Here is a 26,458-nt window from a genome sequence, read left to right as displayed (position 1 = left end):
ACTAATTCATTAAAAAATTTCCCCATAATCGAACGAACACTCATATAAAATGAAAGACTAACAAGTAAATAAAGAACAAAATATTTTTGGAATTTTGGATTTATATAAAAAAATTAAAAATAACAAAGTAAAAAAATAAGACTCAGAAAGAAATTAAAAAGAGTTAAAAAAAAAAACTTTGGAAAAATTAGGAACCGAACCCGAGCGTTCGGTTGGAGTCGGTTGAGAAAAATTTTGAAAAACCGAACCCGAGCGTTCAGTTGGTTTCGGTTCTGAAAATTTTTGGAAAACCGAATCCGAACCTTCGGTAGGTTTCGGTTTTGAAAAATTTTGAAAAACCGAACCCAAACCTTCGGTAGGTTTCGGTTTTGAAAAATTTTTAGAAACCAAGGAATTTTGACATTCAAGTAGGTAATACTTTAGACGAATAGATAAACAACTTTGTACAAGAAATTTACAACCAAGAAAACTACCTTTGAAATGATGAGCGAGTGCAGATGGTGCAACCGAACCCGAACGTTCGGTCAATTTCGCTTCTTACGTTTGAGATCGAGTAGTAGTTTGTGGTACTGAATTTGATTCCATCATACCTAGCCCTTGTAGAATTTTGTTGAATGAGGCTTCAGGAAGAGCTTTGGTAAAGACATCAGCCAGTTGATCAGTGGTTCTAACAAAGTGTACTTCAACGTTTCCATCTTCCACATAATCTTTGATGAAGTGATACCTCAGTGCTATGTGTTTGGTTTTGGAGTGTTGCACTGGGTTATGACAGATCCTAATTGCACTTTCAGAGTCGCAATATAGTGGGATCTTTTTCATATTGAGTCTATAGTCTCTGAGTTGACTCTGGATCCAAATCACTTGAGAGGTGCAGGATGCAGCTGCAATGTATTCAGCTTCTGCAGTGGACAAAGACACGCACGTTTGTTTCTTTGACTGCCAGCTAACCAACTTCCCGTCAAGGAATTGGCAGCCACCAGTTGTGCTTTTTCTGTCGAGTCCACAACCTCCAAGGTCTGCATCTGAATAGGCTTGAACAAAGAAGCCTGAGTTGGAAGAATACCATAGACCTAGAGAGGTGGTTCGCTTGAGATAGCGTAGAATGTTCTTCACTGCAAGCATGTGAGGTTCGCGTGGATTTGCCTGAAATCGAGCACAGTAACAAACAGAAAACATTATGTCAGGCCTGCTAGCAGTGAGATACATCAGTGAGCCTATCATCTGTCAATAAAGAGTAATATCAACAGCCGGTTTGTCCAGGGATGGGGTGAGCTTGGTGCCGAACGCCATTGGAACTTTGACTTTGGAATCTCCCATCATGCCAAACTTTGCTAGGAGAGTCTTCGTGTAAGCTTCCTGATTGATAAAGATGCCTTCGGGTCCCTGTCTAATATTTAAGCCAAGGAAAAATTTAATAGGACCCATTGAGCTCATTTCAAATTTAGTCTCCATCAGCTTTCTGAATTCAGCTGTTAGGCTAGGATTCGTGGAGCCAAAGATGATATCATCGACATAAATTTGAACGATCATAAGGTGGTTACCTTCCTTCTTGCGAAAGAAGGTTGGGTCAACCGAACCTTGTTTGAATTTGGACATCTTTAAGAATTTAGTCAGCGTTTCATACCAGGCTCTCAGAGCTTGTTTTATTCCATACACGGCTTTATCCAAAATATAACAATGATTAGGATACCTTTCATTTACGAAGCCAGGAGGTTGCTCCACATATACAGTTTCTTCGAGTTCACCATTGAGAAATGCACACTTGACGTCCATTTGGTAAACCTCAAAGTTTTTTGTGTGCAGCATAGGCTAGAAATATTCTTACCGATTCCAGCCTAGCTACGGGAGCGAACGTTTCTTCATAATCAATCCCTTCCTCCTGACAATATCCCTTCACGACCAGACGAGCTTTGTTTCGAATTACGTTTCCTTCCTTGTCCATTTTGTTCCTAAAGACCTATTTAAGACCAACGACCGAGGCATCTGGAGGAGTTGGAATAAGACGCCAGACTTTGTTCCTCTCGAATTCGTTTAGTTCATCTTGCATGGCTTGAACCCAATCGGAGTGATCAAGAGCAGTATTAACTGTCTTTGGTTCAACTTTTGATACGAATGAGTTGAACATGCAGAATTCGATTTTTGAAAACAAGGAAGTATGTTTTGCCTTGAGTTGTGATCGAGTCAGAACCTTTTCAGATACATCACCAACAACTTGAGAGACAGGATGATCTCTGGTCCATTTGGTGAGAGGTGGGTAGTTTGTATCAAAGGTTGGATCTAATTCAACGTTTATCATTTCTTCTGGTTCAGACTGGCTTTCATAGTCGTAAGTCATATCAGCATGCTCCCCCTCGATAGATGAGCTTTCAGGAATGTTTTGAGCTTCAGAGGTCTCTTGAGGTGTGGAGCTTTCGGGCGTTGATGCACCTTCGGATGGTGTGGCACTTTCGGTTGGTGAAGTGCTTTCGGTTGGCAAAGTGCTTGGCTCCACCTCAACTTGAGAGGTCGACTGAGTTGACGATGGTTGATCCTCCCCCTCGACTGAAGTATTATGTGATGGAGGTTCGTCAAAACTTGATTCTCCTTCATTCATTCTTCTTGCAGCGTCTTTAACAACTTGTTTCATGTGATCTACCTTGTTGTCTGCTGCACCTGCTTCTGATAGAGTGGCTTTTTTTGTTTCATCAAAAAGCTCCATGAACTTCTCGAATAGATTAGCGATCGAGACTGTGACTTGGCCAGTTTGAGGAAAGATTTCCCCAGTTGTGTCTTCATTGGCCTTTAGCTTTTTGACATAGCTATCATCAAAAGTCACGTAGTAAATCTCTTCGATTGTCCTTGAGCGCTTGTTTAATACCCTGTACGCCTTAGAAGTGAGAGAATATCCCAGAAATATCCCTTCGTCGGCTTTGACATCGAACTTGTTTCGGTTTTCTTTAGAATTGAAAATGAAACACCTAGAACCGAACACATGGAAAAACTTCACATTGGGCTTCCTGTTGTTGAGAATCTCATAAGGGGTGAGCGAGAATCGCTTGTTGAGATGTGTCCTGTTCTGTGTAAAACAAGTAGCAGAAATAGCATCAGCCCAAAAATAAAGAGGTAAGGAAGCGAAACTTAGCATGGTTCGGGCGGCTTCACACAAAGATCGGTTTCGTCTTTCGACAATCCCGTTTTGTTGAGGAGTGTAGGGAGCTGAGAAGTTGTGACTAATTCCCTTTTCCGCCAAGAATTCTTCGAATTCTCTATTTTTGAATTCCAGACCATTGTCGCTCCTGATGTTGCGAACGACCGTTTTCAGCTGTACTTCAATCTGCTTGATGAACACCTTTAGCTTAGGAGTCGCTTCAGATTTAAGCTTCAGAAAGAACACCCATGTAAAACGCGAAAAGTCATCAACAATAACAAGAATATACTTGCTACCACCGATGCTTTCGATAGATGAAGGACCACACAAATCAATATGAAGTAATTCAAGTGGTTCAACAACTTTAGTGTTTATTATAGATGGGTGACTTTGACGACTCTGTTTCCCCATTTCACATGCAACACACAGATGGTCTCTATCGAACTTGAGCAGTGGAAGACCTCGAACGTGACCTCCAGTGACAAGTTTGTTGATGTCCTTAAAGTTAAGATGAGAGAGCCTTCGGTGCCACAGCCAGCTTTCGTCAGATTGCGCTTTTGATAACAAGTAGATAGCTGGGTTTCCTTTGATGGGTTTGAGGTTTAGAGGAAACATTTCACCTTTGCGTTCAGATTTGAGAATAACTCTTTTCGTCTTCTTCTCAATTATTTCAGAACCCTCATCATCGAACGAGACTTTGAGACCGGTACCTCCAACAAGCTGAGATACACTGATGAGGTTGTGTTGTAGCCCTTCCACGTATGCAACCTTCCTTATCGTGAAATCACCGTTAGTAATCATTCCATATCCTTTTATGGTGCCGAAGGAGTTGTTTCCAAATTTGACATTTCCACCATTTGAAAGAGACCTGTATTCCCTTAGCTCTTCCTTCCTTCCTGTGATGTGACGTGAGCAGCCACTATCAATGTACCATTCTTCGTCAAACTGCTCGTCACTAATAACCTGCAAAATTAAGCAGATTTAGGAACCCAAAGTTTCTTGGGTCCACGTGAGCCTTTCACAGGAACAGGAATAGTAAGAGAGATGTCAACAAGATATGCTCGTTTAATTAGAGTTGTTTCATCTTTCTTTTTGATGGTAAAAACTTTAATTTTATTAGGATTTGGTTCTTTCGGTTTTGACTCTGGTTCAGACGGTGAAACCTTCTATTTTCCCTTTTGTTTTGCTGATGATTGAGATTTTTGAGAAAGAGCAGAATGGGATTTAGAATGAGGTGAAGAAGAGTTGGAAGAATTAGCAGAATTAGATGAGATAGAATGTGAGAGATTAGATTGAGATGACTTCTTGGCTGGAGACTCTAGGTGACCCTTTTGCTTTTGATCATTGGTGGGACTGACCTTAGAGCTTTGATCTCTTTTGATTTCCGAACCGAACCTTTGCTTTTGGTTGGTGTAGTTCTCTGAACCGAACTTTTGCTTTCGGTTGAAATCATTTTTTGAACCGAACCTCTGCTTTCGGTTGATGTTTTTCTCTGAACCGAACCTCTGCTTTCGGTTGTTGTGTCTCTCTTGCGATTCGATAGGATTTTTCTCAGACTTTAGGTTCTTGTCTTGATGTGAGAAATAAGCATTCTGGGATTGCCAGAACTGTTTTCTCTCAGAGAGATTCTTCCTGTATCTCTGATTCCTTTGACGTTTCTGATTTCTCATCTGCTTAGGTTGATGATGGATATTAGCTTTCGGTTTCGGTTTTTCTATGGCTGGTTCACTTTGAACTGAGGAAGTTTCACTTGAAGTTGTGACTTATTTTGCTGGAATTCCTTTTTCTTGATGAATGTCCTTCGTACCGCTTGTGCTCGGCACATCGAAGTTATCAGGTTTATTCAAGGGTTCTGGTACGTATCTCCCTTTGCTTTTCCATGAGGTCCTTTCAGACAAACCTACTGTTTCATCAGCATTATCAATTGGAGCTGACCAGAAGAACTCATCACAGCCATCAGCATTGTCTTCGTTTACAATAGCTGTGAGTTCAGCAGTCTGATGTTCGGTTACGCCTGTGACCTTGTATACCTGATTTGGAGTGGTTCTAACCTTTTGATATACTACGGCCTTCTCTGCAAGAATCGGGGACTTTTGTTGGGACAAACGAGCGAATTCTACTGAATTTTCTGAAATTAGATTCTTGTGGTCTTCGGGTTCGTTTTTTACAAATTCTGAGCAGTCAACCGTGTCCTTTACAGAAATTTCACTCATATTATCGTCCTCATTAAGCTCAGATGCATTTTCAACATCAATTTTATTTTCTGAGCTCAGGTTGGCGTTTAAAGAATCAAATTTTTGTATGGTTTCGGTTCTCAGTTTCAATTTATCATTTTCATCCAAAAGGTTTTTAAGCATGTTCTTATGGTCCTTGGATTTAATGAAAGATTCTATTTTGTCCAGTCCATACATGTACGTCGGATTAACGTCCTCAGATGAAATAACACTCTCATAATTATATGCTTCAGCATCAATTTCATCCTCCTTAAATTCAAGGAAGGGTAAAATCATGCGATGAATCTTTTGTCCTATTTCACAATCCAAATGAAGCTGAGTAATATTAGTGTAAAGACGTTTGGCAATTAAACAAAAAACATTTCGCTGTTTCAACAACTTTAAATTGTCTCTCTGTAAATAAATGTTTTCATCTTTTGTTTTGATTAATTCCGACTCCTTTAGTTCGATCCACATGCGCCGTTCCTCACTCTTCGAAGACACCCTGCTTAATTGATCAGTTAGGTTAGAATTGGTGACTCGAGTTTGAGTTAAACTACTATCTAGATGAGAGATTCTTGAATTAACACTTTTTAGTTCTTTTTCATATGAGCTTTGTGGGACTTTAAATGAGACAAAGATGGATTGTACCTTCTTGATCAGTTCGTCAAGTTCGTTGAACTGCACGCTGAGTGGCTTAGCTGTAAAGCACATATCCTGTTGCTCCTTCGGTTCATTACTCCCACCATCAGTGTTGTATCCCCTCATCTGAGATACGTCGGACACCATCAAACACCTTCCTCCACTGCTTTCTTCTTTAGCCACACAGGCCTTTCCATGAGAAGGCTTCCTCACTTCATCGTCTTCAGAGTCGGTTGACCAAACTTCCACGCCACCGAACTCATCATCAGCAACCGAACCCTGCACAATTAGAGCGTTCATAGAAGGGTTAGCGGTAGATTTCTTCTTCCTTATCTCATCAAGCTTTTTCTGCAGCAAAGCTTCCTCATCCTTTTCCTCATCCTTTTCAGCCATCTTTTTAAGGACACAATCCTTTGCATAGTGGTTCTTTCCACCACAATAGTAACAGCTTACTCCAGAATCACCTTCTGCCTTCGGTTCCTTTTTAGACTCTTTAACCTTCGGTTCATTATTAACTTTTTCAGAACTATAACTCCCCTGCCAGTTTCGGTTTTTGTTGGAGGGAAATCTCTTTTTGATGAACCTCTTGGGGTTGGACACCATCATAGCATAATCCTCAGACGTGAGGTCATAATCCTCCAATTTGAGGTCTTCGTCCTCCATTACAACTTTAATTTTGGACAGGAGGGCTAACGAACCTAGGCTTGAAACCACATTCTTCTCCTGCAACACAATCTTCTCCTGAGATTTGAGAATGCCCACCAGTTTCGCCAAGGAATATGATTTAAATTGCTCGTGGGCTTTAACTGTGGACACGACTGCTCTCTATTCTGATCTTAGACCATTTAAGAACGTAACCTTCTGTTCAATAAGCTTCCTTTCGATGTCATGTTTGATCATCTTGCTAAGAAGATGATTGAAGCGATCGAACGTTTGGGTCACGGTTTCTTCAGTTCCTTGCCTGAATTCACCAAACTCAGACAAGAGTAATGTTTGAATGGAATGTTCTAGATCTTTGTCTGTAGAGTACAGTTCACGTAATCTGTCCCATATTTCTTTTGCCGTCGTGCATGAACTTACCAGCCTGAAAGTGTCAGACTGAAGGGCGAATCTGATCAATCTTAACGCCTTGATATTGCACTGAAATTTATCCTTTTCATCTTGCGCAATATCTTTAACATCTTTCAGAAGATCATTATACTCCTTTTGAGTTTTAATAATCCTTGTCGTTGCAGAATGAGAAAATGGTCCATTAATGATTGCTTCCCAGATGAGGTATCCATTATCCTCAGATCCTATAACATAATCTTCAAAGTGATGCGCCCAGACTTCATAATCATGGGTGTACAGGATGGGAATCTTTGTTGTTGATCCAATGCTGTTCGAAATATTGATGGGATTTGATTGCGACTCGTCCATAATGATCGAATAACCTGTTCAAAGATCAGACTTGTAATAAATCAAATTAGGGCAAAACAATAAATATCGAGATACGTCAATAATGAGATGACGGCTCAATAAATATCAGTAATTGCGGAATAACCCTAATCGAATTGATAAGCCTCCTGCTTTGATACCAATTGATAAGTTAAAAATTAACTTATCAATTACACAGCCTCCTGCTTTGATACCAATTGATAAGTTAAAAATTAACTTGGAGATCGATTAGATCTATGAAACAAGTAAAGAAATAAACGAGTAAACAGCAAGAACATATTAATGGATCAAACGATGTTGAATGATTAATAAACAGTCCTCAGAAGAGCTCGATAAAGAACTACAACTGTAGAGGATTAAAGGTTTACAAGAACGATAAAGAAATCTGCAAAGCTATGGTAATTCTGTAAATCGTATTCTAGATCGTTAACCTAATATGCATGCAAGCATATTATTATATAGTAAACCCTACAAGCTCACGGTTGGACAGGCCCAAACCGGAGTGCAAAACTGGACTATAAACCGAGCCCAATGACGCAACACAAAAATAAAGTCCTACGCTACCCAACAAAGCTACTTATTTGAAAAGTTTTAACAATTATAAAAATATATTTAGTAAATATTTTAGTTAAATTGAGATTACAATTTAGTTTTTGTATTTATCACTTTTAACTATTTACAAAATATTCTTTAATTTTTTTATGTGAAACTGAAATTTATATTTAAGTTGATATTGTAATGTTATATTTAAGTATTTTGTCCAAACTGGTCAAAAGTTGCACCTTTAAACTGATAATGATTTACATATAATAACATATTAAATATAATAAATTATGTATAATATGTTAAAAGTTAACTTTATAAGTAGAAGTATAAATATTATTTTAAAATTGAAATTTAGTGTATTTATGATTACACTTTAGGTTTGATATTTATTTAACCTTATTAACAAACTGATAATCATTATTCGAAAGACAATACAATTTATTACTTTTAACTATTTACAAAATATTCTTTGGGTTGTTTAAGTTAAACTAAAATTTATATATAAGTTGACCCTGTAATGTTATAACTAAATTAATAATTTAAGTATTTTATACATATTGTTCCAAAATTGTATCTTTAAAATAATAATGATTAACATCCAATAATATATTAAAACTAATAAATTTAAGTATAATATGTTAAAAGTTAAAAAACATAACTTTATAAGTAGAAGTAAAGATATTATTTTAATATTAAAATTTAGTATTGAATATGATTACACTTTAGGTTTGATATTTATTTAACCTAATTAACCAAAATATAATTATTATTATTATTATAAACAAATTGAAAAGTCATGAGAGTTTCAAACGAATGCGGTGAAAGGAAAAATGCATGAGAGTTTCATATGAATGTGGTGAAAGGAAAAATATTTCCTTTATAAGTATACTAGGTGAATAACCGCGCGTTGCGCATAATACAACAATATATTTGAAATTTTTACAAATATATATTTTAAATATATCAATGAAATTGTTATTAGCTTTTATATAATAAATGTTATAATAATTTGGTATAAACATTTTTTGTATTGAATTATATGATAATGTAAACATCTTTTAAAATTGTATAATCCTACGTATCTTAATGACGTTAGCCTGCATGTTACTTTTGAATAAAATTAAATATAATATTTAATTTAATGATATTTATAGTTGTTTTTATGATTAATTAATTTTAAAAAGTTTATTTGCTTAGGATTTTAATTTATATCATTGTAATTATTTAGAACATTAAAATTTGTTTTTATTTTTAAAGACAACAATATAATTTTTTTTGTATAATTTTACTTTTAACTATTATTGTCGTAAGTTATTTAAAATAACGTATTTCAAAACTCTTAATTATTATAATTTGGTTTTAGAAATTTAACGTTTTCAAAATTTAATTGATGAATATTGTTAGTTTCTATGACTGTAGTTACTAAAACAAAAAACATTGTTTTTGTTTTGAAAGAAAATATTATAGTTTTTTATATAATATTACTTTTAACTATTCTTATTGTAACTTATTTTTAAGCTATTTATTTGAAAATTGTTTAGAAAAAATAGTTTCATGGTTTTTTTGTTAATTTAAGATTACAATTTAGGTTTAACACTATTATTTATAATCTTTAACTATTTATAAAATAGTCTCTCTATTTTTATCAAGTTAAACTAAAAATTTAATTCAAGTTAATTGTTTAATATTAGATTATAAAAAATAGTTTCATGGTTTATTGTAACTTATTTTTAAGCTATTTATTAGATTATAAAAAATAGTCTCATGGTTTTTTTGTTAATTTAGAATTACAATTTAGGTATAACACAATTATTTATAATCTTTAACTATTTATAAAACAGTCTCTCGATTTTTTTCAAATTTAACTGAAAATATAATTTAAGTTAATTGTTTAATATTATATTTTGCATAAGCTCATAAATTATACAAATGTTGTGACTTTAAAATGATAATTGCTCACATGCAACAACATATTAAAACTAATAAGTTAACTACAATATGTTAAAAAGTTAAAATCATAATTTTATAAATAGAAATATAATATGGGATTTTAATATTGTAGTTTAGTTAATCGTTTGAATGACTTCTACCCGCGAGTTACACATGAATAAAATTAAATATAATATATGGTTTAATGTTATTTATAGTTGTTATAGTTAATTAATTTTTTTAAAATTTATTTGCTTAATTTTTTAATTTCTATCTTTATAAAATTTTAAAACATAAAACATTGTTTTTTTATTTTATAGGTAACAATATTATCATTTATATAAAGTTATTTTTAACGATTGTTATTGTAATTTATTTTAAGCTATTTATTTGAAATTTTTTAACGATTATAAAAATATCTTTATGAAATATTTTAGTTAAATTGAGATTACAATTTAGTTTTCACATTTATCACTACAATTAATCACTTTTAACTATTACAAAATATTTTTGGATTTTTTAAGTGGAACTAAAATTTATGTTTAAATTGATACTGTAATATTATATTTAAATTAATAATTTAAGTATTTTGTCAAAACTATTAAAAAGTTGTAGCTTTAAACTGATAATGATTTACATACAACAACTTTTTAAATATAATAAACTAAGTATAATATATTAAAAGTTAATGACATAACTTTATAACTAGAAGTAATAATATTTTAAAATTGAAATTCAATTTATTTATGAGTACACTTTTGGTTTGAAATTTATTTAACTTTATTAACCAACTTATAATCATTATTAGAAAGACACTGTAATTTATCACTTTTAACTATTTACAAAATATTTTTGGGGTTGTTTAAACTAAAATTTATAGTTAAGTTGGCCCTGTAATATTATATTTAAATTAATAATTTAAGTATTTTATACAAATTGTTCCAAAATTATATCTTTAAAAATGATAATGATTTACATTTAATACTATATTCAAACTAATAAATTAAGTATAATATGTTAAAAGCAAAAAAAAAACATAACTTTATAAATAGAAGTAAATATATTATTTTAATATTGAAATTTAGTTTATATATGATTACACTTTAGGTTTGATATTTATTTAACCTTATTAACCAAATTTTAATAATTATTAAAAAGAAATTGAAAAGTCATGGGAGTTTCAAATGAATGTGGTGAAAAGAAAAATGTTTCCTTTATAATACAGTATAATGATGAAATTATATATATATATATATATATATATATATATATATATATATACACACACATACATGGAAAAGTTCAATAGAGAACCATATTTATTGGTTCTCTAAGGAACTAGTTTTTTTTTTCAAGTTCTAGAGCCTATTCTATATCGAAAAATAAAAACTAAAAGTATCTAAATCCATTACTTAACATTGTGAATGTTAAATATATTTTTCGGATTCACCGTGTGAATTTAGATTCAAATTATGAATTTTCAAAGATTCTCATTGTGAATTTGACGATTTTTTTATCGAATTTGATATCATTGGAAAAAGGATAAAAAGTTATGAATTTATGTATTTTTAGTTATTTTTTTTATAAAAAATAAGTTCTAAAAGCTGAAAACAAGATTGGTTCATTGGTTAATTATGGTTGTCTATTGATCTCACCATATATATATATATATATATATATATATATATATATATATATATATATATATATATATATATATATGGTTAGGTTCATGTGAGACGGCCTAATTTTGTGAGACCGTGAGACACAATCATAGACATTTATTTTGTAGATAAAAAAAATATTTTTAAATGCAAAATAATTGAAAATTTTTTAAAAAAAAAATCAATATTATTTTCGTCATTTATATTTTTCAAAATTTTTTGTTTAAAAATACCAAAAAAATAGAAATAAATACCTTTTTTTTACATATTCTAGTAGAATATTAGAATAGTTTACATATCTGACAAATCTAGTAGAATATTGTAACATTCTAAAAATCACGTTAGAGTATTTATAGTATAATATTTTATTAGAATATTTCACGCATTTTTAAAAAAAATGGTGATTTTTATTTGTTTTTACTTATTTATTTTATTTATTTTTAAATTTTTAAATTTTTTAGGTAATTAAAGTGACGAAAATAATAATTAAAAAAAGAGTTTTCGGATTTTTCCTTTTATTTTGCATTTGAAAATTATTTTTAGATTTGGTCTCGTGGTCTCACAAAAGTAACATGGTCTCAAATAAACCTGAACATATATATATATATATATATATATATATATATATATATATATATATATATATATATATATATATATATATAGAGAGAGAGAGAGAGAGAGAGAGAAGGGGGGGAGAAGCATCATTTGAGAACTGAAAGTTTTCCGTGAACCCGAGAACCAAACCAGGGCCGTTAGATCAAAATAATAAAAGGTTAGGATCCTTTGTGGCATTATTGTAAATACTTAAAAAAACAACATGGGGGCATGATAATAAAATGATTGAGGGGCATTTTAGTGATGAATTACCTTGATTAAACCCCCATCGTTCTCTCCCTTCGCTCATGTTCTTCCTCATCGTTGTTATCTTTGGTCGCCGTTGATCTGGAATTTGGAATCGATTTCCTTTTTCTCCACCGCAACCGCAACAACTGCTCCTCCTCCTTTTTTGGTGTCGATTGAAGCTTCACCAGATCTAGAGTATTGGAGAAGACCGATGATCCTCAGTTCTGGAATATTTTGATTAGAGAAGATGATTATCAGTTCTGGAATATTTTATTAGAGAAGATGATTATCAGTTCTGGAATATTTTATTAGAGAAGATGATCCCTAGGGGTAACTCGCGTCCTTCTTCTCTTTCAGAGATTGGTGCCCTAACAAATCAACCAAAGGTTCGATCACGCCGGAGCTCCCGATTCAGAGGTTCAATCGGCATCAGCTGCTCAAGTCGTTGACTGATGTCTTGACATGCATTTCGATTTCAGTGAGATCAGGTATCGGTTCGCAGTTTCTGAGATGTTTGTGGGCCATAATAATTCCAGAACGTTGGATTCTTCAAATGTGCCTTCATTTGACTCATTTAGCAAGAAAGTAGTTGGTTATGCCAAATATTTTTTCATTTATTCTTGATATAAAAAATTTAAGAATCTATATTGTTATTTACATAAACAAAAGTTTTAGTTGCAAAAAGTTATGTGTACCTGTTTATGTGGAGAAGTTTTATTAGTTTTAGCCATTAATGGTGCAGAAGACTCCACCATGTTTGTCATCCTGTTATGTCACCTGCTATTCCTGATTCTACAAGTACCCAAACAGTCAACAATTACCAAGTAGTATGATTTATAACTTCTCTAATGATGATGAGCAAAAATTAGTATAAAACAATTCATAAGTTCTCTTTCAAACCTGATGGAAGATTAGTTAATGGCATTTTGTGATTTCTCACCTTTTTTGTCTGTTGTGTTACACTGGGCTGCTACACTGTATCTTTATCGCTATAGATGCCATCATATCTACCCTTTGGCCCATCAGGGGCAGAAATGTCCATCATAATTCTAATATTAGAATATTAGAATTAAGTGAATTAGTAAACTATTGTTTTTTCCCTTATATGGTTTCTGTACAGGCGATTGCAAATTTGACCAAGTCCTTAGAATTTGAGCTTGACTCAGCCAATATATTGCAAGAAAGGGGTTTCATAATGCTTGACTTGAAATAGTTAATTTTTTGATAAAGTTTCCATCTGTTTAAAGTTTTTAACATTACTTTCTTGGTGCTAATATTGAAATTAATGCAAGTATTGTCAACTTTATGCTGAAGGATTACTATGCTGCCACTGAGGACCTGTTTGCATGTGTAAACCTTGATAAAGATAACAAATCTGCTTACACATACTTGGTTTAGTTAGCCATCAGTGCACAACACAACATTTAGATTTCAAAATCATTACTTTTTATTTTTTTCTTTTTGTACTAAAAAAGTAGACTGATAACACGTGATTGGTTATACATGGTATGGCATTGTCATCAGTTGGTGAACACAAAAAAGATAAGGAAGCACACATGAAAGAAATTCAAATTGATCAAAAGTTTCTTGAGGCATGGGGTCATTTAGGTCAGGTTAGTTAGGTGTCACTTACTATTCAAATAAAATGCTCAAGTATTTTAAAAATGTGCTTTGTTTTTGTTTGGTAAAATTCTCTGAAAACTTCAACACATTTAACCTACACCACAGGTGATAACAGTTAACAACATCAAGTGAAAGAATTAGAATACAATTTTAGTAATCAAATAAGTTTTAGTTTTCTTTATTGTAAATATATGTAACTGGTTTTTTGTTTCAATACATATAAGGAGATATTTTAGCCTTCTGATTACATGTAAATCACATGTGATTCACATGAAAATCACATGTAAATCACATATGAATTACATGTGATTTACATGTAAATCACAAGTGAAAATTATTTGAGTTAATGAACTTTATTATCTTCAATGACACTAGCCTCATACTTTTATTTATTTACTTTACAAGGTATGAGAAAGATTATATATTTACATGTGAATTATATGTGATTCATATGTAAATCACATGAAAATCATATGTGATTCACATGGGAACCACGTTTGACTCACATGTAATTCACATGTGATTTACATATAAATCATATGTTATTTACATATGATGTCTTATGTAAATGTGAATCATATGTGAATTACATGTGATTTATATGTTAATCACATGAAAATCACATATGTATTTCTGTGAGTGTTTTCGTATCAATAATTTTTTTTTTATTTTCTTGTAGATTAGAGGAAATTGTGTTGAATATTGAAGATGTGTAAAATGATAAATTGAAGAAAATAAGAAAATATTGACAAGAAGACATGAAAACGGTTTGAAATTTGTAGCATTTTTTATTTTTTATATTTTATTTTGTATCGAATAAAATACTTGTACTATTATGTTTATAGATTAATTAATAAATATAAGATTTGTTTTGATTTACTTATGAATATTATAGTATAAGAAATATACATATGTGCATTCGAAAAAATATGCACATATGCACCTAAAAATTTACTTTTAAAAAAAATGCAGTTTTTTTTAAATATAGTTTTTTTTTTTTGAAAAAAAATGTAATTTTCTTTAAAAGAAGTTGCAGTTTTTTGAATAAATTGCAGTTTTTTATTTAAAAATGCAGTATTTTTAAAAAAAATGTTTTTTTAACTACAATTTTCTTTAAAAAAAATTGCAGTTTCTTAAAAAAAATTGCAGTTTTTTGAAAAAATTACAGTTTTTTTATAAAAATATTTTTTTCAGTTTTTTTTTTTTTCAAAAGTTCATGTTTTCTATAAAAAATTATAAAATCTGTATTTAAAACAAACGAAAAATACTATTTTTAAAAAAAATTATGTAAATTTGATTTATGACGTAAATTTTTAGACATTTATATTAATATGTTAAATAACACAAAAAATTAAATATTAAATGAGATTAGTAAGATGACGATCATGTCTTAATTAATTACTTTTGATCCAACGCTCCACTTTTAGTTCTTAGGTTCTCGGGAAACTATGAGTTCTTAACCGATCTCACCCATATATATATATATATATATATATATATATATATATATATATATATATATATATATATATATAGGGTGGGGTTTAATAGAGAACCATAATTAAACAAGGAACCAATCCTTTTTTCAACTTTTAAATCTTATTTTAAAAAAAAACTAAAAATACAGAAATTCATAATCTTTTATCCTTTTTCCAATGATATCAAATTCGAAAAAAAATCGTCAAAGTCACAATGTGAATCTTTGAAAATTCACAATGTGAATCTGAAAAATATTTTTCACATTCACAATGTTAAGTTATGAATTTAGAACTTTTTTTAGTTTTTTTTTTCTGATAAAGAATAAGCTCTAAAACTTGAAAAAAAGATTTGATTCCTTGGAGAACCAATAATTATGGTTCTCTATTGAACTTTTCTATATATATATATATATATATATATATATATATATATATATATATATATATATATATATATAGGTAGAAAGATAGTATGACGAAAATGTAGGAAGATATATATATATATATATATATATATATATATATATATATATATATATATATATATATATATATGGTTAGGTTATTTTGTTTTCACTATCTATTGTGTGCATGTATGATTGATTCTGAGCCAATCATTTTAGTTATTTTAAGAAAAATAATTAATACATATTACATGTTGAAGATATAATGGGTATTAATTACATCTTCAACATTTAATATGCATTAATTAGTTTCTTAAAATAACTAAAATGATTGGTCAAGAATCAATCATACATGCACACAATATATAGTGAAAACATTTGAACCTAACTCTCTCTCTCTCTCTCTCTTTATATATATATATATATATATATATATATATATATATATATATATATATATATAAAGAGAGAGAGAGAGAGAGAGTTAGGTTCAAATGTTTCTCACATATATTGTGTGCTAGAATGCACCAATAAAAATTGAGTAAACATTAAATGTATATTAAATGATATCCATATTTATAATTCCTTTTTATGGAAACTCATTTAATTCGTCATTAATGTCAATAATAATATTCTTTCAGAATGAATTCATATATAAAATAATAAGAGTGTATTCTAGGAGAACGAGAGTATATTCTACTAGAATACACTCTCATTCTTCATATTTCATTCAACTTTATTGTATTTTAAGTGAGTGAGTCCTGAAATAATGTTATTGCTGACATAAAAACCTAGATACGAATTCATTCTGAAAGAATGTTATTGCTGACATTAATGATGAATTTAATTAATTTCCATAAAGAGAAAATTATAATTATGGATATCATTTAATATACATATAATTATGGAAACCATTTAATATCTATCATTATTTAATTAAATAATAATATAATTTTACTAAATTTCTATTGGTACATTTTAGCACACAATAAATGTAAAAAACACTTTAACCTAGCCCTATATATATATATATATATATATATATATATATATATATATATATATATATATATATATATATATATATATATATATATATTAAAAAAAATTATGAACAGTAACGCGGAGTTAATTTTGAGGTTGTGGCTTCATTTTGGAGCCGCCCACAATTAATTATTAGGCTGGAGGGAGTGGAGCCGCACTCCCTCCCATTACCGTAGCTTCCTTAAAACACCAAAGGAGTGGAAAGAAGAGAGAGATAGAGAGATAGAGGAGGAGAGAGAGGAAGGGAGCGCTCCCTCTCATTACCACATTCCCTAACCGCACTTCCAAAACCGCATGGAGGGGGCGGTGTTTTAGTGCCACATCAGCTGCGGTTTCAGCCAAACCTCACCCCACACCCTCCAGCCTTAGAAATATTCGGTAAAGTGAAACATGCTATGTTTTTTTTTCAGGCATATAAAATATCACATGACGAATAAAATTAGGTCAAACAAGGAATTAAATTTTTAATTTTTATATGTTATTATTTTTTTTAACCTACAAATCTAAGTTATTCTTAAGTTAGTACCTAATTTCATTTATGTCAACGACATAACTTGAATTCCGAGACAGAACCATGATTTTATAATAAGGGGGACATACATCGTAATAAGATGGAAAACCTTTCTTCAACGATCACAAATTATAGAATCAAATTTTACATCCTAAATTCAAAATATCATATTTTTTAGGTTTCCATTAATTGGTTCTTCAGCATAAATTTAAAATATCATATTTTTTAGGTTTCCATTAATTGGTTCTTCAGCATTACTCTTATTTTAGGTTGTAGGTGTATATCATCTTCCCTATTATTATCATTAACAAGATGGTACGTGGATAATAAAAGTTATCTTTTTGTTTGGAAAAAAAACTAATGGCTCCTTAGTTGATCCTGCATTTAATTATACAGTACCAAATTACTCTTAATAAAATTATTATTAATTTATAGATTACAAAAAATTAAAACTAGCTTTGTTATTGATAAACAAAGTTAGCAATCTTGTATAAACCAAAAAAAGAAAAATTGGAGTTGCCGTTAAATGAACACCGCCACCGACTTTAAACGGTTTAAATGGTACCATAATTAAAAGTAATTGAAAGTGTGGGGTTTTAAACTTTCAATGCCTTATACTATAAAAATCTTTTTTTTTTCCGGTTTGGTTTGTTTTCTAAATATAAAAACCTAAAAAACTGAACTATCAAATATATATGTTTTAGTTTACTCCGAGAATGGGTTTAATTGTAATGTTTTTCATAAAAATGTTACTGTGATGTTCTTCAAAAAATTATGGTGAGATTTTTTTATCAAACATACCTTCGATTTCATGCATTAAAGTATTTAGAATATCCAAATTAGTTTAATATTATACTTGAATAAAATATTTATAAGCACATTATACGTATATAAATGGAACGTATATTGTGTAATACCTGTTTAAAACTGTATCGTTTTTGTTGAGATTATAAATAAACTAAAAAGAAAGAAAGTATAATAAATGTACAACACTTAGAATGTTCTCTACTTACATATTACTAATATTAGTGAGTCATTCTAACATATATTTCAACAAAACTTAAAATGTCTTTCGAATAGTTCATAAACATGTAGGGAGAGTATATGTCGATGCTCACCAAAAGTTGTATTTATGTTATTTGTTAAAGGAGAAAAACCGATACCCGAAAAAAAAACCGTGAAACCGATAGAAAACGAAAAACCCAAACTAAAAAAAATGACAATTTGATTTTACTGAAATAAAAAAATCGAAAATATTGGTTCGGTTTCGATTTTAATCAAAATCAAAACCAAACTGAACCATACTTACACCTAACGTAAACAATCAACTTCAAAAAGAAAAAAAAAAGCTGATACGGTTGATATTATTAATTAAGCTAACCTTCCATTTATGCTCTTAATTTCTCACTTATAAGTTATAAATACTACCACCGCTTCTTTCTTTCTCCCTCAATACACATAAAATACATACAGGAGCAGATGGGTTCCATAGCAGAAATGGAGAAGCCACATGCCATATGCATCCCCTATCCAGCACAAGGCCACATCAACCCTATGATGAAACTTGCCAAACTCCTTCATTTTAAGGGCTTCCATATCTCCTTCGTCAACACCCACTACAACCATAAGCGCCTGCTCAGATCCCGAGGTTCTTCCTCCCTTGATGGTCTGCCCGATTTTCGTTTCTACTCCATCCCCGATGGTCTTCCACCCTCTGATGTGGAAGCCACCCAGTCCATCCCGGCCCTCTGTGAATCTGTTCCTAAGCACAGTTTCGAACCTTTCTGTGAGCTGATCAGTAGGCTTAAAGGTGGCGAGGAGTCTGACGTGCCACCTCCGACCTTTATAATATCCGATGGTTGCATGAGCTTTACGCTTAAAGCTGCCCAAAAGTTTGGGTTGCCAGAAGTATTATTCTGGACGCCGAGCACTTGCGGAGTTTTGGCTTACACTCACTATCGTGATCTTGTTGAAAGGGGTTATACTCCCCTCAAAGGTGAAATTACTGTTCTTATTCTTGCTTTCTGGAGTTCCATCTTGCCAAAACCATATTTATGACACTTTGATCGTTGGCCTTTTCCAGTGAAATGTTTGAATTTTGTTTTATCTTTAACAATGATATTATTTTATTATTTTGTAATATAACTTTTTCTATTTGATCATTAGTACGGTTTTATTATATCTAAGCCCGTCCTCTATATCTGCAACAACCGTCAACACTATCCCACCGGTCCCTAGTGGCTCGTGGTCGTGATGATTTGTGGTGGCAAGCACGGAGGCAGACGACCAATCCGTTTCTTCTTCACTCTTAGGCGACTGTCTTCTCTCTCTCTTAGTTCTTCTCTTCCGGTCGTTGTATGCATTCCGAAGTGGGTTCGTGCGTTTTGGTGGCTGATCTCGAATCTCTCCACGACAGTTGTCGAGGAGAGTATTCCTGATGATCTAAAGTCCTACTTTCGGATAGGATATCCAATCAAATATGCATAACTTTATCAAAGGAGACAACCTACATAATGCATATATAGCGATGTCGTTTGTTTTATTTGTGGTGTTTTTATATATATTTATTTTTTAATTTGTTTTGTTATTTTTGTTATTTTCTATTATTTTTTTTGGAACAATATATCTATTATACTCCTACTAAACTATTATTAATATTATATATGTTCCAGACCAGACTTAAACCCTTGACCTCAAGAAAGTAGCACAACAACTAATACTATTAGGCTACAAGTCATTTGGTTATAATAATAATAATTTTTTTTGTAACACCAGCTTTTAAATATATATATATATATATATATATATATATATATATATATATATATAGGTTTCGTGGACATTAAAAAAAAATAAAAATCTTTGAATTCAACCTCAGTCTTATATTTCACATCAACCACTCTAACCATCGGTAGTATACCGGCATGACAAACTTGTTATAATCATGAAAGTTATATAGCTTTGCCTGTTTCTTTCTCTTCCGCCACATCTACACCACCACAACCGTCACCGCCACCACCACTACCACCACCTCTGTCACCATTCGACCCCACAATTGTCAACACCGTCACTTATACCACCGTCATGTCTGCCACCACCACCTCTTCCACTACCAAGTATCATAATCATATATGATTACTTAATCTGTGAGCATACATACATATATATATATATAATCATTTATGATTAACAATATATGTATAAACATGTATAATCACATATGGTTATACATCTTTGTCATATAATCATTTATGATTTGGCATCCCTCGTTGCGGCTAGTACGCTCCATCGTTAGAGCAGCAAATGAGAAAATATGTAGCTAAGGCTAAATCTCAAGATCTCTATTTTTTTATTCGCAAATGACCCGTCCCATATATATATATATATATATATATATATATATATATATATATATATATATATATATATATATATATATATAAAATAAACGTAAAAAATAAAAAACGTTAAAACACCACAATCAAGTAATAAATATGTAATAAATATATTAAAAAATAAAATAAATAAAAAACGAAAAAGAATAAGAAAAATAATAAGTTTTTCCAAAAATAAACGTAAAAAATAAAAAACGTTAAAACTAAGTATATATCTGTTAAATTTCTTTTTTAATTAAGAAGTTAAAAAAATAGAAAATGAACGAAAATAAATAATAAAAATAACTTAAATAATTTTTCATAGACGTTCATCGTAAGTGATTAAATCCTCGAGTCCATATTAATTACCACGGACGTGAGTCACATGCGAACACACCACAATCAAGTAATACACTTGACGAAATAAGTGGTGAAAAATTTTTCTCGTAGTCCACACCATTTTTTGAGTTCTCATCGGAACAGGACTATATATATATATATATATATATATATATATATATATATATGTTGTCAATAGATTTTATAAAAACGATAATAAACACTTTTTTTTTTTTTTTTGCATATGTGCATTTTTCTAATCTCTTTATATACACCGTTACCATTTTATTAAGTTTGTATAAAAGTTATTTATTTTCCGACAAATAAATTTAGTTTTACCTTTCTACATATAGATACTCATGAAAAGTAACTATTGAAATGATATAGATATGAGCGAGGTAACAAATGGGTATTTGGAGACAAGCTTAGATTGGATCCCTGGAATGAATAGCATCCAATTACCAATTAAAGGATTTCCCCAGTTTCATTCGAACCACAGACATAAATGACACCATGTTGAACTATTTCATAACTGAGGCTGCAGCTATCCCTAGAGGCTCGACTGTCGTGCTTAACACTTTTGACGCCTTAGAACAAGATAGCCTTAACCCTTTAGTTGTCTTAAATCCAAGAACCTTCACCATAGGCCCACTACACTTGATGCAAGAACATATTGAAAATGACCAGCTCAAACACATTGGCTCCAACCTCTGGAAGGAAGACACAAAAGACCCTGGTTCAGTTGTTTACGTTAACTTTGGAAGCATTACGGTCATGACAAAAGAACGGCTCATCGAGTTTGGGTGGGGACTGGCGAACAGCAAGAAAGATTTCTTGTGGATTACAAGGCCCGACATTGTCGGAGGCAATGAGGCCATGCTGCCACCAGAGTTTGTTGACGAGACAAAAGGGAGAGGCATGGTGACTAGTTGGTGCCCTCAAGAACAGGTGATGTTTATTCTTTCTAATCGCTGAGTAATAAAACCAAACCACATTAAAAATTGGTAAATAGTCCAGATGCATTATTTAAGCACGCATTCAAGTCATATATATATATATATATATATATATATATATATATATATATATATATATATATATATATATATATATATATATATATATATATATATATATATATATATATATATAGGAAAACTACAATAAAGTCCCCACATATTGGCCTCATAATCGATTTAGTCCCTATATATATATTTTTTATTCAATTAAGTCCCAAATACCGGTAATCGTATTTTATTTAACCATTTCACCCGGTCAACAGGTCATCTAATTTTCAAAAATTAATTTTTTGGACCAGATTTCAGAATTTATTACAAATTTGGTCAAAAATTTACACTTTTTGCCCAAATTTTAAATTTTGTCACAAATTTGGTCAAAACATTACCCTTTTTGCCCAAATTTTAGAATTTTATTATGAATTCATCCTAGCTTTAGTTTTCTTTACAACTTTTTTTCTCAAAAAATTGTTTCTAATATATTTTTTCTTTATAAAATCATATTTATACCAAAAAACGTGTATTCACTTAAAAAGCTTATATTTTCTATATAAAAACTTTTTTTAAAAACTTTTTTGTTTATGAAATATCTAGTTATAAAAACAAATATGTATTAAGTATATTAATATATACAACTCGGTTTTTATAAAAAAAATGTATACAAAAACGTATTTTACAAAAAATGTATACAAACACCTATTTTATCTATATTTTTTTATAAATTCGTGTTTGTTTATATTTTTTTATAAAAAAAAGTTTGAATATTTTTTATATAATACGTGTTTGTATACATTTTATAAAATGTATACAAACACGATTTTATAAAATATATACAAACATGTACTATATAAAAAATTATTCAAACACGTTTTTATAAGATGTATACAAACACGATTTTATAAAATGTATACAAGCATGTATTATATAACAAATTATTCAAACACGTTTTTATAAAAAAAATATATAAAAAAACATGATTTTATAAAAAAAAATATAGATACACATATATTTGTGTGCATATATATATATATATATATATATATATATATATATATATATATATATATATATATATATATATATATATATAAAGGTGATAGGCGTTTGCATACATTTTTTTTGTAAAATACGTTTTTGTATACATTTTTTTGTAAAAACGGAATTTTATAAAATTATATACCTAATAAATATGTATTTTTATAAATAGATATTTCATATACAAAAACTTTTCAAAAAAAGTTTTTATATAGAAATTATAAGATTTGTATGTGAAAATACGTTTTTTTTGTATAAATATGATTTTATAAAGAAAAAACATTTTTGAAACAATTTTTTGAGAAAAAATGTAGTAAAAAAAATTTAAAGTTGGGATAAATTCATAATGAAATTGTAAAATTTGGGCAAAAAAGGTAAATTTTTTACCAAATTTGTAACAAAATTTAAAATCTGGGCCAAAAGTGTAAAATTTTGACCAAATTTGTATTTAATTTTGAAATTTGGGTAAAAAATGTAATTTTTGAAATTGGATGACCTGTTGACCGGGTCAAAGGGTTAAATTGAATACGATTACCAATATTTGGGACTTAATTTAATAAAAATAATATATAATGACTAAATCGATTAAGAGGCCAATATGTAGGGACTTTATTACAATTTTTCGTGTGTGTGTATATATATATATATATATATATATATATATGTATATATAACTTAAAAAAATCTTCAACAGTAAAAGTAAGAGCAAAATTTTGAAATCTTATAGGGTTTTTGGTTTATGTTTATAGCTTAAACTTTCTAAGTTTTTTTAGTTGAATTTGTAGTGAAATATAACTTTTATAGGGTTTTTGGTTCATGTTTATAGCTTAAACTTTCTAAGAGTGAAATATAACTTATGTAGTTATCCTAAAGTCATGTAGTTGAATTTGGTTTATGTTTATAGCTTAAACTTTCTAAGTTTTTTTTAATCAAAATATATTGTGGAAGTTATTTATTTAGTTACCTAAAGAGATGCGTTCTTACGTTTTCATTGGTTCAAATATGTGTTGCTGTAATCATTTATTTTCCATATAATCCTTATATATATATATATAATATATATATATATATATATATATATATATATATATATATATATATATATATATATATATATATATCCGGTAATAAATTTTTTATGGTAGGAAGGAAAGAGTTTTTTTTTTTCTTCATACTTTTCTGACGAACAAAAGAAATTAATCACTAGGTGAATCAAAAATAACATAATTCACCAAAAACAAACTCTCAAAAAAACACACCGATGATTAATTTACACAATGATTTCGTTGTTATTCATTAAAATTGTAATAAAAGTGAATTTTTTCTTAATTTACTTAAAAATAAATAATGAAGATGTTTTTTTTGGAATTTTTTTCTTGTGAATCATCTTACCTTTGAATCATCTAATGATTCATTTTGTATGTTCACTAAAAAAATATGTAGAAAAAAAAACTTTTTACCTTTTTACCAAAAGTTTCCTTCTTATTTAATCTTGAATATATATATATATATATATATATATATATATATATATATATATATATATATATATATATATATATATATATATATATATATATATCTTTGGAGCAACTAAAATATTCTAAAATTTATGCTTATTTAAATTTCTAACATACATACATATTAGTACGGTTGGTGGGATGGATTCTGTGCGGATTTAATTAGTAACTAAAATATTCTAAAATTTAGTTAATTCTAAATTCAAAATAGCCTATATTTAAGATCATAGTATGCCACTACGCTAACAAAATAAATTCAATATATATATATATATATATATATATATATATATATATATATATATATATATATATATATATATATATATTGCGGTTATTTCAGTTTTTTTTGCGGTTGTACGGATTAAAACCGAACCGCACCGAAATTTGCAGTTTTGTAAAAATTTAAAACTGCACCGTCGGTTTTATGTTCGGTTTCGGTTTTCGGTTATTTCGCGGTTTTTCGGTTTTCGGATCGTTTTTGTTCACCCTAATATCACACATAAATTTAAATCTGTCACTAAAAAGTTTCTTTATTGGTCTATATTTGAAGGTTTTAAAGCACCCAACAATTGGAGCATTCCTGACTCACAGTGGATGGAACTCGATTATTGAGAGTATTAGCAGCGGTGTTCCAATGATTTGTTGGCCGTTTTTTGCAGAGCAACAAACGAATTGTCGTTATAGTTGTGTAGAGTGGGGGATTGGAATGGAAATAGATTCCAATGTGAAGAGAGAGGAGGTGGAAGCTCAGGTGAGGGAGATGATGGATGGGAAGAAAGGGAAAATGATAAAATGTAAGGCTTTGGAATCGAAGAAGAAAGCGGAAGAAGCAATTGCTATTGAGGGGTCGTCTTATCTCAACTTTGATAAATTAGTTACCGAGGTTCTCTTGAGAAAGTGAAGTCAATATTCAATAATAGTAGTTATTAATATTGTCATAAAAGGTATTCCAAACTTTAGTTGGTGTTGACTTAAGAAAAGATGTCAATGTAACTAGACATTTACTAGGTACAACGTGTATGTCTTTGGTTCACACAAACTGTAAATATTATGAAAAAAAATATAATTGTGTATTCTTATCATTAAAGACGATATTATTTATAGATGATATCATGTGGCTTTGTTCTCACTACTAGAAACATGGGTTTTAGAGATGGACGAATTTGTCGCTATTCCGTCGCTAAATGATGTTTGCGATGGATTAGCAACGGACATACTCCATAGCTAAATAAAGTGTGGCTAATTACCTAGTGAGGATTTTAGCGACGGATCAGTTTATCCTTGCGATAAATTTAGTGACGGAGTATCCGTCGCGAAATGGTCCCTTAATACAATTATTTAGGACATTCGTGACAAATTTGATGACAGTATTCCATCGCTGATCTGTCGCAATCTTCATTTCCTTTTTTATAAATCCGTCTCTAATCCCCAGCAAATCTCATATATTATTTTTAATTTTCCGGTAGCTAATCCCTAGCAAACTTCAAAAATGATTTTTTTTATTTTCCGTCGTAGATCCCTAGTAAACTTCATATATGATTTTTCGTTATTGAACCCTCACAAATATATAAAATCAGATTTTATTATTATTATTAATTTTATTATGAATCTAAAAAAAGATATAAAAAACATCAACTAATAATACAATCCCAAAGCAAACATTTAACATTTAAAGAACACTAATAATAATAATAATAATAATAATAA

At 30.1% G+C, this 26,458-nt stretch overlaps 1 pseudogene across 1 annotated transcript; it reads left to right on the top strand.

The window, feature by feature from the left end:
- The first annotated feature begins 18,873 nt into the window (after nt 1–18,873).
- LOC145061201 (UDP-glycosyltransferase 85A8-like) lies at nt 18,874–25,838 on the top strand (annotated as a pseudogene). The gene is made up of 3 exons (XR_013687130.1): nt 18,874–19,460; nt 21,565–22,125; nt 25,302–25,838. The product of XR_013687130.1 is annotated as a UDP-glycosyltransferase 85A8-like (transcript).
- Nucleotides 25,839–26,458: the final 620 nt, after the last annotated feature.

The sequence above is a fragment of the Lactuca serriola genome, chromosome 7 (genome assembly GCF_051521515.1).
Source record: "Lactuca serriola cultivar US96UC23 chromosome 7, Lser_US96UC23_V15, whole genome shotgun sequence".
NCBI classification, from domain to species: Eukaryota; Viridiplantae; Streptophyta; class Magnoliopsida; order Asterales; family Asteraceae; genus Lactuca; species Lactuca serriola.
The sequence above is the reverse complement of the archived record's forward strand: the minus strand, read 5'-3'. Positions and strand labels throughout refer to the sequence as shown.